We start from the raw sequence: 14,981 nt of genomic DNA, 5'->3' as shown, positions 1-14,981 counted from the left end.
GAAATGACTTACACAAACGAACAGCTGCACGGTTATTTTGAGTTATATTTAAGGATCCCAGGACTATTAAAGTGAAATCACCTTAATCCAAGCAGACCCGTCTTTGTCATGGCTGAGAGGTTTCCTACAAGAATGATTGGTGGGGTTTTGTATACACTTACGCTCGACTGGTTGCATTATCTCGCCTTCAAGTCTTCCCCTGAGAGCTTGTTCAGGGTCTGTAACAAAGAAAGTGGCTTATTATCACCCACTGACGGAGTTGTATGAACATGTATGTTTCTCTAATTGCTGCAGCTTAACAAGCAGATACAATTTGACCTGACATTGACCGATTATTTGAAATGCTGTTTTTGCAGTTATAAGAGCTTGGTAGGGTCCAGGAAGGCTTCTCTTTAAGTATTATGAAAGAAGAAACCGAGATTCACAAAGCATTGGGATCCGGGGAACAAGAATTTCGCTGCGAGCTGTATTTTAAAAGGAAAAATTATCCACCCATCTATTATCTATACTGGCTTCTTCTTATTGAGGGTCATGGGGGTCTGCTGGAGCCTCTCTCAGCTCTGTTCAGGCCAAAGGCAGGAGTGTTACTCAAATCATTTCTCTCTCTTTTAACTCTTTTCTTAACTGGAGACGGTTTCATATTCTTCAAACGACTCTTAAATATGCTTTTCTTATGTATACAAGTAAATGGGTTGAATTAATTTAATTGTTTGCTGAGTATCAAAGTGTCTGACTGCATTTAAATAGGCTTAAACTATGTTCACACTGATTGCCGAAATCAGAATTTTTGTTTATCAAGATTATATCTAGATTAATTGACTAACAGTCTCGAAAGCCAAAAACCACATTAGAAAAAAAAAATGATGATAACTATTTGGCTTAGGAAATGTCTGCAAGAACACACAACTTGGATCTGATCATTTGTAATACACAAAGCTGGGTAGAGCAGCCAAAAATTGTACTCAAGTAAAAGTACTGTTACTTCAGAATAATATGACTCAAGTAGAAGTAAAAAGTAGTCATCCAAATATTTACTTGAGTAAAAGTAAAAGAGTACTTGGTGAAAAAACTACTCAAGTACTGAGTAACTGTTGAGTAACGTCTGATTAATTTTTTTAACACAACCTTTGAAACAGACAAAAGTACAAAATAATCATCTTCAGGCAAATTAAATCAATAAAATAAATTAAAATAAATTAAAATTAATAAAAAATAAAAAATAGCTTAAATTAAAATAATCTTAAAGTAAATTAAAGTACTTTAATAAATAATAAAATAAATAAAATAAAATATATCAGAATAAAAAATAAATTAAGCACAAGTAGCACAAAATTTGAAGCCTTTTCTTTTTTAACCAGGCAGAACTAGAACAAACATGAACTCATAGAAACTCTGTGTGTGTTTGAGTCTGTGTAAATGTGACAAAACATGCAAAAACAAACATTTTTCCCAAAGAATCACTCAGTGATGTCATGAGATTGACGCGTACGTGGATAAAAGGGATAAAAGAAAAGTAACAGCTCAACGTAGCCTAATGTAGCGGAGTAAGAGGAACAGTTTCTTCTTCACAAATCTACTCAAGTAAAAGTAAAAAGTATAGTGATTCAAAACTACTCCTAAAAGTACAACATTTCCCAAAATGTACTCAAGTAAATGTAACTCGTTACTACCCACCTCTGGTAATACGTAATTTGAACTTTTAGTCAAGAAGGTTGTAAATGTCTAAAAATGTCTTATACACTTGTTGCAAAAAGGACCAGTTCTTGCTCCTATAAAGAGGGAAGGAGCTTAGATCTTGACCCTGCACTTAAAAGAAATGAGATGGACTTTAATTGAACAGGACAGAAGGTCAACAGAGGGTAACGTGAACTTCACTATCTTCCCCCACTAAAACAACACAGGAAGTCGACGATTAAAGAAAACAGTGAGTTAAATGAAATTTCCAAGGACCAAAGATGCTGGACACAACTGAGGCAAGTCATCAAAACTACAAACAAACACGCAACTCCAAAATTGGCATCCAGAGAAAAACTGACAAGGAGATATAGAGCTAGACTTAACATAACTAATTAAGAAGTAATTAGGAAATATGAGCAGACTGAGCAGGAGTGAGAGACGGGACTTCCAGAGGGACTGAGGAGAAACAGGTGGAAACAATTAAAACAGAACCCACAATCAGAGGTGAGGAAATACAACGACCCGGAAATACAGAAAGTACTGGACACAAAACAGCACATCCAGACTAGGGCTTTGCAAAAAACACAGCAGTTGATGGTCAACTTATTGAAACGTTTGTTAAAAACTTAAAAGAAAATTAGATTTAAAAAAGCTCTCTGTCTATTATTAACTAGACCGGGGGTCGGCAACCCGCAGCTCTTGAGCCGCATGCAGCTCTTTAGCGCTGCCCTAGTGGCTCCTGGAGCTTTTTCAAAAATGTTTGACTTTTTTTCTTCTTTTTTTTTCTTTTTTTCCTTTTTCCTTTTTTCTGTTTTTTCCTCTTTTTCTCTTTTTTCTTCTTTTTTTCCTTTTTTTTCTCTCTTTTTCTTCCTTTTATCTTTCCTTTTTAATCTCGACATTTCAACTTTTTTGTCGACATTTCGACATTTTTCACGACATCTCGACTTTTTTGTCGACATTTCGACTTTTTTCTAGAGATTGTACTTCAACATTAATCTCGACATTTCGACTTTTTTCTCGAAATTTCAACTTTTTTCTCGACATTTCAACTTTTTTCTCAAAGTGCATAATGAAAAAAAATCTTTCCCCAGTTATAACTAATATAGATACATGCAGCATGTGTTGTCTTCATTCTAAGGCTTATACAAGACTTAATTTTTAGCGGCTCCAGACATATTTATTTTTTGTGTTTTTGGTCCAATTCTTTCAACATTTTGGGTTGCCGACCCCTGAACTAGACCATCATTGGAAATGAGAATTTGGTTCTGAAGTGACTCAGCTGGTTAAGTAAAGGTTTAATAAAATAGAATAAATCGACTAAATGGTAAAGAACATAAACTTTATGTTAACATAAAGCATTAGGTCACGTGACCCATTGGTTTCTGAAGACCGGTTTTGAAGCCCGAAATATCTGCAGAGCTGGCGTCAGACGTTGTCTGTTGACTTGACGGCAAAATTGTTTGAACCAGGTTGTAAAATGTAAATATGTTTATTTCTGCTCTAAAGTCAGACATTTTAACATGCGAGTCCATGGAGACGGACTTGCTTTTGCAGCCAGCCTCTATTGGTCAGTTGAGGAACTGCAACAAATCTTAAATGTTTCCATCCCTTAGGTGTTTGTGGACAAATTTGTTCCCCCGGGGATTCATGCACTATGTATTAATGCCAGGAGGGAAAGGAAATGGCTCAAGGGGGAATTATATGTGTGTGAGAGGATTTTAGTTGGATTAATTAACAGTAATAATTGAGTAGAATTTCATGTAATTTTTGTAGTGTAAGTGTCTGTGTCTGTGTATGTATATATTGTTGTAATTTTCTTTAAATATAGATTTGCAATTGTGTTTATAAGTATCTTGATCTTAGATGAAAAAAGAGGAGAATTCATGGCCTCTGCCATATGGATTGGTACTTTTATATTTATATACATTTATATAAATAGGCACATGTAAGCAGAAACCTTTCAAATTGTATTCTAGACCTTATTCCAACCACACTGTCCAATAACACCTCAATATTGGATTTGATCAATCGCTCATTGTCTGCAGGCTATGTGCTACAGAGTTTTAAGGTTGAAAAGCCTTCAGTTATCAGACCTTTCTCTTCTGGAACAGGATTCGAGTTTTTGTTAGGGAAGCAGACACCCTCTCCACGTTTAATATTAAGCTTAAAATGTAGCTTTTTGATTAAACTTGTAGTTAGGGATGGCTCAGGTGACCGTGGAACATCTTTTAGTCATAGTCTTATAGGTCTAGATGGCTGAGAGACTTCCAATGATACATTTTACCTAACTATCCTAATGTTGTTGCCACTGTTCTCCTCCCTCTTTCTCCTTCCCTCAACCTGGCAGATGGCCACATTTCCTGAGTCTCGTTCTGCCAGAGGTTTCTTCCTGTTAATGCAGAATTTTTCCTTTCTACAGTCGCCCAGTACTTGTTCAGAGTGGGGCATTGTTTCGTAGCAATGTTTTGACACCAATCTGTCGGTTTCCTTTGCTAGGCAATTAGAATTATTGTTATTAGGGCCCGAGCACTGACAGTGCGAAGACCCTATTGTATCTGTAGGAATTTTTTTCTCGTTTTTCTCGTTTTTTATTTTTATTTTTCCGACGAAATGAGTGCCTTTTTGCCCCCCTAAACATGCCCCAAAAGTCACCAAATTTTGCACGCAAGCCAGGCCTGGCGAAAAATTAATTGGTGCAAATTAGCCCCGCCCCTTCTTCTGATTGGTCCATATTTGATAGTTCCTATTTTCTGCAATAACTTTTGAATGGTTTGACATAAAGACTCGTGGGTGGTATCATCGGACTCGGTTTTGAGTCCTTGACCATAATTGGTGCAATTAGCTCCGCTCCTTCTTCTGATTGGTCGATATTTGATAGTTCCTATTTTTTGCCATATTTTTTGAATGGTTTGACATAGAGTCATGGGTGGTGTCATCGGACTTAGTTTTGAGTCCTTGACCTTTATTGGTGAAAATTGCACGCGGGAGGGCCCGTTCATCACTCTTTGCAGCTTTAATTTTTATTGGGTTTGTACCAATTGGACTACTGTGAAATTAGTTTAAATGTATTCTTTAGTGCAATTCTTTCTTTTTAAGATTTTTCTGCACACAGGTTTGAGACATTTTTGCTCATATGTACGGTGCTTTTTTGTGTGCTATATGGATGTTTTATTCCAATGATTATTTGTTGTGATGAGTTTAACTCCCCATACCACCTTAAAATGTCACTATATGGTTCACTTGTGTTTTCGCCTTGATGAGTGATTATTTTCACCTGTGCTCATTACCACACCTGTGGCTATTTATACGGGTTCCTTTCTCTGTATTGCTTTTGCCCTGATGAAGGCCAGATAGACCGAAACATGTTGGCAGCCGTCTCTGAATAAAGGCTTTTTTATCTTTTTAATCTACCTTGTCTCGAGTCCCTGGATCTCTTGCTTTTATTTTTCCACGTATTCTTTAGTGCATTGAGATGATGTTTATTGTTATTTGGCACTGTATAAATAAAGTTGAACTGAATTGAACTGATTTAAATGTGCTTTTGTACACATACAAAGGTAATATTACTTATATTGTGAGTAGGGATCTTATCCACACTATCCCTAAAGTGTAAGGACATGTTTGAATCATTAAATTGGTCTTGTTTTAGCACCTTGCCTGTCCAGGGGTTCAGTCAATAGCTCCTATGCTAAAATGTTAATTGTTATGGACACTATTGCTCCGATAAAGGTGAAGATTATCTCTGGAAGGAAGAAGTCTCCATGGCCAAATTCCACACTGTTGAAAAATGGAAAAAGAGAGTGTCAGAAAGCTGAGTGCACATGGGGTCAAACAAATCTCCAGGTTCATTATGACATCTGGAAAAAAAACTTCACTATTATAATTTACAGCTCAGGAATGCAAGGACGTCCTACTTCTCTGATATTTTCGCCGAAAACAGTGATAATGCTCGATTAGCTACAGTTGGTGGGCTAACTAACCCTCCTGTGTCAGCGGCAGCTGAACTTTATTCCACTGTTTCCTGCAATGACTGCCACATTCTTCACAGACAGAATCCAAAATATTAGACAAGCAATTGCTACATCAGCAGCAGGTTCAGGATATGTACTGTGTCCACCGAAAACCAGTTTTAATACCATGGCACAGTTTCATCCCATTAAAAGAATAGACCTGGAGGACATCTTACATCACTTGAACTCCTCTTGCTGTTTAGATGAATATTTAGAGTTAGTTTTTTTTTAAAAGGTCACAAAATAACTTCTATGATGGCCTCGAGTCAGGTTTTAGATGGCACCACAGCACTTACAGTAGACTGCTCTGACCAAAGTGTTTAATCACATAAGCTTGAATACAGACAGTGGAAAAATGTCTTCGTTTCGCTGGATTTCAGTACTGCATTTGATACAGTTGACCACAATATATCACCCAAACAACTGGAAAACTGGCCGGGTCAAAATAGTTCAAACCATACTTAGACAACCCAAAAGTAATTTGTGTCACTTTACATCTGAGCTGGCAAGAATTACATGTGGAGTTCCCCAAGGTTCCATCCTGGGGCCTCTTCTGTTTAGCATCAGTTTAATATGCTGCCACCGGCACAGATGATAAAGAACAACAAAATAAACTACCGTAGCTTATGCAGATGACATGCAGATATACTTTATAGTACAATGTCACCAGGAGCCCAGGGCCCTGTACAGGCTCTTGGTAAATGCATTGAGGAGATTAATGACTGGATCTGTCACAACTTTCTCCAGCTACACCAAAATGAGGATCCAAAGAGAAACAATCACCACAGAGCTTCAATCTATACACCTAAAAACCACCAATCAGGCTAGAAATCTGGGTATAGTGATGGACTCTAAATTTGGAAAAATACACCAAGGCAATAACAAAGTCAGCCTACCATCACCTTAAGAATATATCAAGGATAAAAGATCTGATATCTCAGAGGGACCTGGAAAAACTAGTCCATGCCTTCATCTTTAGTAGGCTTGATTATTGTAACAGCATCTTTACAATGTCTTCTTGACTTGCTTTAATGTTGCAATTTAATTTGACACACTTCCATTGCCCCAGTGCTTTCATTAAGTACAATTTTGGATAAATGCAATAATTTCTAACTGCTTCAATTCACATAATTTTTGTTCAATAACATAAATTCACCCTTTTTATGATCTAATAATAGACATAGGTTTGTTTTAGGTGGATTTTCCTTATTTTGTTTAAGCAAACATGCAGAAAAAGAGACATCTAGTGGTTGGCAAGGTATCTTTTGGAGATAGTACCTATCTTCCTTTTAAGATAGTCAAAGGTGTTAATGACAAGGCAATGGGGTTTAACAAGTTTTTATTTTTAATGTCACATTTAAAAAAAAAAAAAACAACCATGGGAGCAGATTAAACACTCAGTCGTGTCCAAAATATATTTCCAGGTGGTCCTTTTTGTCCTTTGTCTAAAACCCACAGCCCAGTGTTCTTCGTTTAGCCTTTAGGGCTTTATGAATGAAATGGATGAATGGATGAATGAATGAATGAATGAATGAATGAATGAATGAATGAATGAATGAATGAATGAATGAATGAATGAAATAAACAGGCAGAATGTTGATTAGTCTGACCCCGTTTCACATTCCTACAGTGATGGTCAACAGATGCCTCAGACCTATAGAAGTCTTTGTCACAGTTGTCCCTCTTTTATTTTCTCTCCTGTGTTACTTTAAAGCCTGGCTCGTCCTGAGTAGTGGGAACAGGTAATACATTGACAAACGAATAATGAAGTAATGAAAGAAAAAAAAAGTATTGAACAAAAATGTCAAAGTTAACTTGTGTAGGCAGCACGGTGGCTTAGTGGTTAGCACTGTTGCCTCACAGCAAGAAGGTCCCCGGTTCGACTCTCAGGCCCAGCAGGACCTTTCTGTGTGGAGTTTGCATGTTCTCCCCGTGCTTGCGTGGGTTTCCTCCGGGTACTCCGGTTTCCTCCCACAGTCCAAAAACATGCATGCTAGGTTAATTGGTGATTCTAAATTGCCCGTAGGCGTGAGTGTGCATGGTTTGTGTGTTTATATGTGGCCCTGTGATGGACTGGAGACCTGTCCAGGGTGTAACCCCTGCCTCTCACCTGAAATGAGCTGGGATAGGCTCCAGCAGACCCCCGTGACCCTGCAAGGGATAAAGTGGGTATGGATGGATGGATGGATGGATGGAACTTGTGTATCTCTTCAAATAGCTATTTTTCTGTTTTTGTTTTTCTCAACCATTCCAGCCTTTTCTGACACATCTATGGTAGTTATACATCTATCTTAGGCCAACTAGATGGCAGAGCCTTCAGAACAAAGCTGGTGAGCAGTCTGTCCATTTTCTATCATAGTTATGAACCTTTCCTGTCTTCTGAAAGATAAAACATTTCTGCAACAAGCCCGCCATCTCACAAGCATCATACAGCTGTCAGAGGATTTTGTGGCTGCATTTGTCCGAACTATTTTGCAAGAATTACATTGGCATTTAACACAAACTGAGCATTTTTAACTACTTCCCAAATCAGTGAAGGTGTAAATGCTTTTCACATCTGTAGACACACTGTCTTTAATTAACTTTTTTTTTAGTTCAAAGTCCATTGGTCATGCACCCGTTATCCTTCAAGAGCTTAACTTTTTAAAATAAAGATCAAAATAAAAGCTTGACTTAATAATTGAAACTCCTGCTAATCAGTAGTGTAATATGATATTATTTTGTAATCTTTGACACAGATTGCTGTCCAAACCACTGAATGAGCTGTACAGTATATACTGCTCGACTTGGTCAAAACATGTTTTGAATCCATTATAGAATTGATATTAGCTTTAAAATGAGAGTGACTGACATTTGAGTGCTATTAAAAGTATATCAAAAAGTAACTACCATAAAGTTCAGAGAGAGAAATGGATAAAAGTTAATTATTTGGTTCATCATTGCCAGTCTGGAATTCAGAAGTCTCCAAGAGGTTTGCTTTTTTCTCCTTTGGGAAAAAGGTCCAAATTTCTCAAAAATATTTCTCACTCTGTATTCATAATGAGTTTGTGTGTAGACGAGGCTTCATTTTAACGAATCAAATGTTGTGGATAAACAACATCTATCATAACCAGCTTTCTTATTCATCCCCAGTAATTATTCAGTATGATAGGAGCTCAGGACCCACCCCCAAACCTCTGCTCACACATGGGGGGATGGGGTTGGAGGTGGCAGGGACAGGGGGCACAATCCCCCTGGACTGGATCTGCTGCTAGACTGGTTTGGAGTAACCTGGAGCAGATGTTGATGCAGCCTGCCCCCTAGTGTCCAGATACTTTCACTTCTTCCCAACGATTCTAATCATGAAATCAACAGGAGTAGGATTTTTACAATGTCATGATAAACAGCAGTCTTATTCTTGATTTTCTGCACTGAGGTTACAAATCCCAGGGATTCAATCATTATCATTAACGTCAGGTCAATTGTCAAAGTAAAAAAAACCTTTAAAAGTGCCGGCATTAACATTCAAGTTGGCTTGGGACCAGAGCTGGGTAGTAACGAGTTACATTTACTCCGTTACATTTACTTGAGTAAGTTTTGTGAAATGTTTTACTTTTAGGAGTAGTTTTGAATCCCTATACTTTTTACTTTTACTTGAGTAGATTTGTGAAGAAGAAACTGTTCCTCTTCCTCCGCTACATTAGGCTACGTTGAGCTGTTACTTTTCTTTTATCCCTTTTATCCGCGTACGCGTCAATCTCATGACATCACTGAGTGATTCTTTGGGAAAAATGTTTGTTTTTGCATGTTTTGTCACATTTACACAGACTCAAACACACACAGAGTTTCTATGAGTTCATGTTTGTTCTAGTTCTGCTGGTTAAAAAAGAAAATTACAAAGAAATTGTGTGCTACTTGTGCTTAATTTATTTTAAATTTTTATTTTATTTATTTTATTAAAGTACTTGAATTTACTTTAAGATTATTTTAATTTAAGCTATTTTTTATTAATTTTAATTTATTTTATTATTTTATTGATTTAATTTGCCTGAAGATTATTATTTGTACTTTTGTCTGTTTGAATGTGTTAAAAAAAATAAATCAGACGTTACTCAACAGTTACTCAGTACTTGAGTAGTTTTTTCACCAAGTACTTTTTTACTTTTACTCAAGTAATTATTTGGATGACTACTTTTTACTTCTACTTGAGTCACATTATTCTGAAGTAACAGTACTTTTACTTGAGTACAATCTTTGGCTACTCTACCCAGCTCTGGTTGGGACCAAACAGAGCACATTTCAAAGATGTAAGACTACAACAATTCCACACAAAAAAAAAATAAAAAGAAAACATAGATGTGCATGACTAAAAAGTCTGAAACCTCTGATTGTATAAACTTGAAAAGCCTTTCTTACAGATACAACACAGACGGGGCATCTGAGGCGAATTTAACATTCTTATTTAGACAGCTAAAGTGAAGACAAGTCCTTTTATTTGTCCCAGAATACTGTATATCGAGGCTGATCTTGTAGCTTGGGGAGAATACACACCGGCATGGTCTGCAAAAAGAAATAAATGGCTTTATTTGACAATACCTAATCACCAGTACTGGAGTTGAGGGGGATGAGGGGGGATGAGGGGGGATGGCATCCCCCCCTGAAATAAAAACGGTCCAAATCATCCCCCCTGTAAAACTGCCATCCCTCCTTTCCATCCCTTATTTAATTTCATCAATAAATGTGGTTTTACTGCTATTTCAACATTTAGAGTCATCACCAGAAAAATAACTTTTTGACAATTTTCACCTGTTTCAAGTAAATTTTCACTTGAAATAAGTAGAAAAATCTGCCAGTGGAACAAGATTTATCTTCTCATACAAGCAAAAAAATCTTGTTCCACTGGCAGATTTTTCTACTTATTTTAAGTGAAAATCTACTTGAAACAGGTGAAAATTGTTATTTTTTCCAGTGATGAGTCTTGTTTTAAGTGTAATGAGAATTTTTTTACTAAAATGAGACATTTTAACAAGAAATAAGACAAATATTCTTATTTTGAGTTTTGCAGTGATGCATTTTACTTATCCTGTGAAGGACAGAGTCATATAAACTGTTTTTTATTGTTGTGTTTTGATGTACTTGATGTAAGCCCAGTGGATATTTAAAGCTTACAGAAGGCTGCATTTAACTGCTGCTATGTCATTCCTGCAGTATTTCTGCAGCTGTTTTGGTCACTGCTATTATTTGTAATAAATTATATTATTTGTAATCAGCACAAATTATCTGTCCCCATATGATAAAATCCACCATCCCCCCTGATTTTTTTTTTTACAACTCGAGTACTGCTAATCACTGACACTTTACAGGGCTTTCTCTCAAACCTGTTCACATTTTAAAGCTAAGAACTTAGGGTTATTATCCATTTCTTGAGTGGTTTCAACCGTGGCAAGTTTGAAGAGAGTCAGACAACATTTTTTGTGATATTTGAGGCTTTTCGGGCGGGGACTTAAGGCTGTACTGCCAGGTACGTGTTGAGTCTCCACAACAGGTACTGAGGGTGCTGTATTTGACGTAAATCAGACACACTACAGTACAAAAAGGCCTAAAACTAATGGTCATAATTGTGCTCATATTTTGACAGGTACCTTTCCCAGCAACAACAAGCTTTCTGCATCACAACCAAGTAATTATGTACTTATCTGGAGGCCGATTTAGTGGACGTGACTTCTCTCTGGACGTGACTACAGTGTGGTGAGTTTTTGAGACGAGATGGATTTGAAATTACAATTTTCATGGCAAATGACAACAAAAAAATAAATCTGGCTACGGTCTGGGATGCTGGTTTCTTTCTTCCACCAGAAAGCTTTTCTAGAACTGGCATTCTGCGGGTACAATTAAAGTGAACTGGACTTATGTGATGAGAAGTGACTCCAGCACAGAGGCTAAATTGTGCCGTAATTAGCCAGGACTGCACCGCACCGTTCTGGTTTGCAGGACTGAGCCGCTCCCTCATGATTGTAGAGGAATGTGGGGGGAAAAAAATGATGCAGTAATAAAGAAAAAGATTCCTCTTAAATAGTACAGCACTAGAAAACAGTTTGGACTGTGCCAACCTTGTTTCTTTTTAGTTAAAAACATGAGAGTGAGTTTGCTTGGTTTCATTTCTTGATGCTGTTTGTATTGGTTTTCTTTGCAAAATACATTTGTATCAGAGGTGTCTTCAGTATTCACATTCATTACTCAGGTAGAAGTATAGATACTAGAGTTTAAAAATACTCCTGTAGAAGTTGAAGTATCAACTCAAGTTTTTTACTCAAGTAAAAGTATAAAAGTACTGGTTTCAAAACTACTTAAAGTGTAAAAGTAAAAGTAATGTAAGGGGGAAAAAAGCCATTAAGGACAAAAGCCATTGAAAATGAATGTATCTTAGTATAATGCAAATATATTAAAGAAGCATATATGTGTACTATTGAGCATTAACATGTGTTTCAGAGAGCAGGAGATATGATGACTAGTTGCCTATAAGTATTGTAATGGTGCAAAAAGTCAAACTTCAGAGGCATGTTATCATTTATCCTAACCTTTATTGGAATGTACATCCAAGTTTAGTTGCAGGAATCTGAGGGAACGGATGTAAGAACAAAACTGGACAAGAACATCTGAAACAACCACAATCAAATTCACTCTATCCGGATGGAGCAATTTAACTGGATAGTTTTTTTTTAATGCCTGAAATGAAATAGAGTAACGAGGCTGTTTTTAAAATGTAAGGAGTAAAAAGTACAGATAATTGCGTGAAAATGTAAGGACTAAAAGTAAAAAGTCGTCAAATAATTACTCCAGTGAAGTATAGATAACCAAAATTTCTACTTAAGTAAGGTAACAAAGTATTTGTACTTCGTTACTTGACACCTCTGATTTGTATGTGTGTGCAGCTGGTTGTTGTAGTTTGACTTGGTAATCAGACTACAGCCTGGTGTGTTGGAGCAGGAAAACATCCAAAACCTGCAGGACTCTGGCTTCCTAGGACCAGAATGGAGTTGATCCTGCTGTACGGCCTTGACACGGTCTTCGTAGAACAGGAATACCCGAAAGCAGCACATTTATCTGCCTTGGCATCACATTCATGCTGAAAAGAAAATTGCTTCAAACAAACATCCAGTCTCTGCGTCTGGCAGTGACTTTACACCCTGCAGTGAAAGCAGTTTGCTTTTCCAGCAGATGTGCAACATCCAGAGGAAACGGTGTGACTTCATCATAATAAAGTTTCCAAGGCCGGGCCGTGGCCAGACAGGATAGTGCAGTGCACCTGCCGTGGAAGAGGCTGCGATGAGATAACGCAGCAGAAACAAGTCTCATGACATCACCACCGAGGGGGCATGTTTCAGCTGTGACTGGAAATGATGTTCAGAATAAAGAGCAGGAGGAAAAAGAGGATCATTTGTACATAAAAACAAGAGAGAGAAAGAGTTCTCTGTGGCGGATGCAGAAGATTTTGTTTTGTGGACTTTGAACGACTTTGTGCTATGAAGCATGTTCTTGTGTGTGTGTGTGTGTGTGTGTGTGTGTGTGTGTGTGTGTGTGTGTGTGTGTGTGTGTGTGTGTGTGTGTGTGTGTGTGTGTGTGTGTGTGTGTGTGTGTGTGTGTGTGCCTCCCACAACTTGATAGCAGAGGTGTCAAGTAACGAAGTACAAATACTTCGTTACCTTACTTAAGTAGAAATTTTGGTTATCTATACTTCACTGGAGTAATTATTTTTCAGACGACTTTTTACTTTTACTCCTTACATTTTCACACAATTATCTGTACTTTTTACTCCTTACATTTTAAAAACAGCCTCGTTACTCTATTTCATTTCGGCCTTTAATAAAAACTATCCAGTTAAATTGCTCCATCCGGATAGAGTGAATTTGGTTGTGGTTGTTTCAGATGTTCTTGTCCAGTTTTGTTCTTACATCCGTTCCCTCAGATTCCTGCAACTAAACTTGGATGTACATTCCAATAAAGGTTAGGATAAATGATAACATGCCTCTGAAGTTTGACTTTTTGCACCATTACAATACTTATAGGCAACTAGTCATCATATCTGCTGCTCTCTGAAACACATGTTAATGCTCAATAGTACACATATATGCTTCTTTAATATATTTGCATTATACTAAGATACATTCATTTTCAATGGCTTTTGTCCTTAATGGATTTTTTCCCCTTACATTACTTTTACTTTTATACTTTAAGTAGTTTTGAAAACAGTACTTTTATACTTTTACTTGAGTAAAAAACTTTACTTCTACAGGAGTATTTTTAAACTCTAGTATCTATACTTCTACCTGAGTAATGGATGTGAATACTGAAGACACCTCTGCTTGATAGCCATTACTTCACTCAGGAGCCACTTAAAGATGTTCTTACTGTAAGAGGAAATCAGGAAAAAAGAGAAAAAAAGCCTCGCACCAAATCTCTAAAAAAGTACCAAAAGAGCGAGGACGACTCGGTTGACTAAAACAATCAAAACTGCTCAACTGTGCTTGCATTCAGGCTGTGTGAGGCTACAACACACACCTGACCGAGCTTGTTCCAGTTGTTCCACACTGAGAGATACCTGAGATTTAATATTATACCACACACTTTAAAATAATTCACACCACTGCTATTATGTTTTGTACTTTCGTTACACTGGTATCACATATAACTGTGTGGAACCTGTTGACAAGAAAAAAGTAAAGTCAGTGTTTCTTTTGTTTTCATGGGATTCCCAGACATACTGCTGTTAAAAGAAGAGGCGGCGCACCACAAAACCTTCCCCCATCATCTTTAGATCTGTTGCTGCCATCAAATGTACAACTTTGTTTTTGTTTTTTCAGTCCTTGAGAGGGAACATTTTTACTCAATTTAAACATTTTTCTTTTCTATGTTAATATTTAAAATATAACACAGGTTTATGAAAATTGCAAATCATTGCATTAAGGTTGTAAATTTACATTTTAAAGAGGCAAACAATTTTAGAAATTGAATTTGTGTTTTCATTTTTATTTAGTTTATCCATTTGATGCCACCGTTGAAAAATTTTACTTAAAGTTGTTAGTTGTTCAATTAATGTGTTTTGTAATTCCCACACTAATTCAATTATAATTGTTGTCACATATTTGTTGGTAAAATGAGATCCTCCAACTTTTCTCCTCACTTACTTTAGTAAAAATGTACGTTTTTAATTTACTTAAGGCCTGAAATGCAGGACTGGATCTATATTAAAAAAAATGACTATAGAGCCAAAATAATTAGAATCAAAATTGGACGTTAACAATTTGTTAATTCAAA

Source organism: Cololabis saira, chromosome 20, assembly GCF_033807715.1.
Source record: "Cololabis saira isolate AMF1-May2022 chromosome 20, fColSai1.1, whole genome shotgun sequence".
Classification (NCBI taxonomy): domain Eukaryota; kingdom Metazoa; phylum Chordata; class Actinopteri; order Beloniformes; family Belonidae; genus Cololabis; species Cololabis saira.
The sequence above is the reverse complement of the archived record's forward strand: the minus strand, read 5'-3'. Positions refer to the sequence as shown.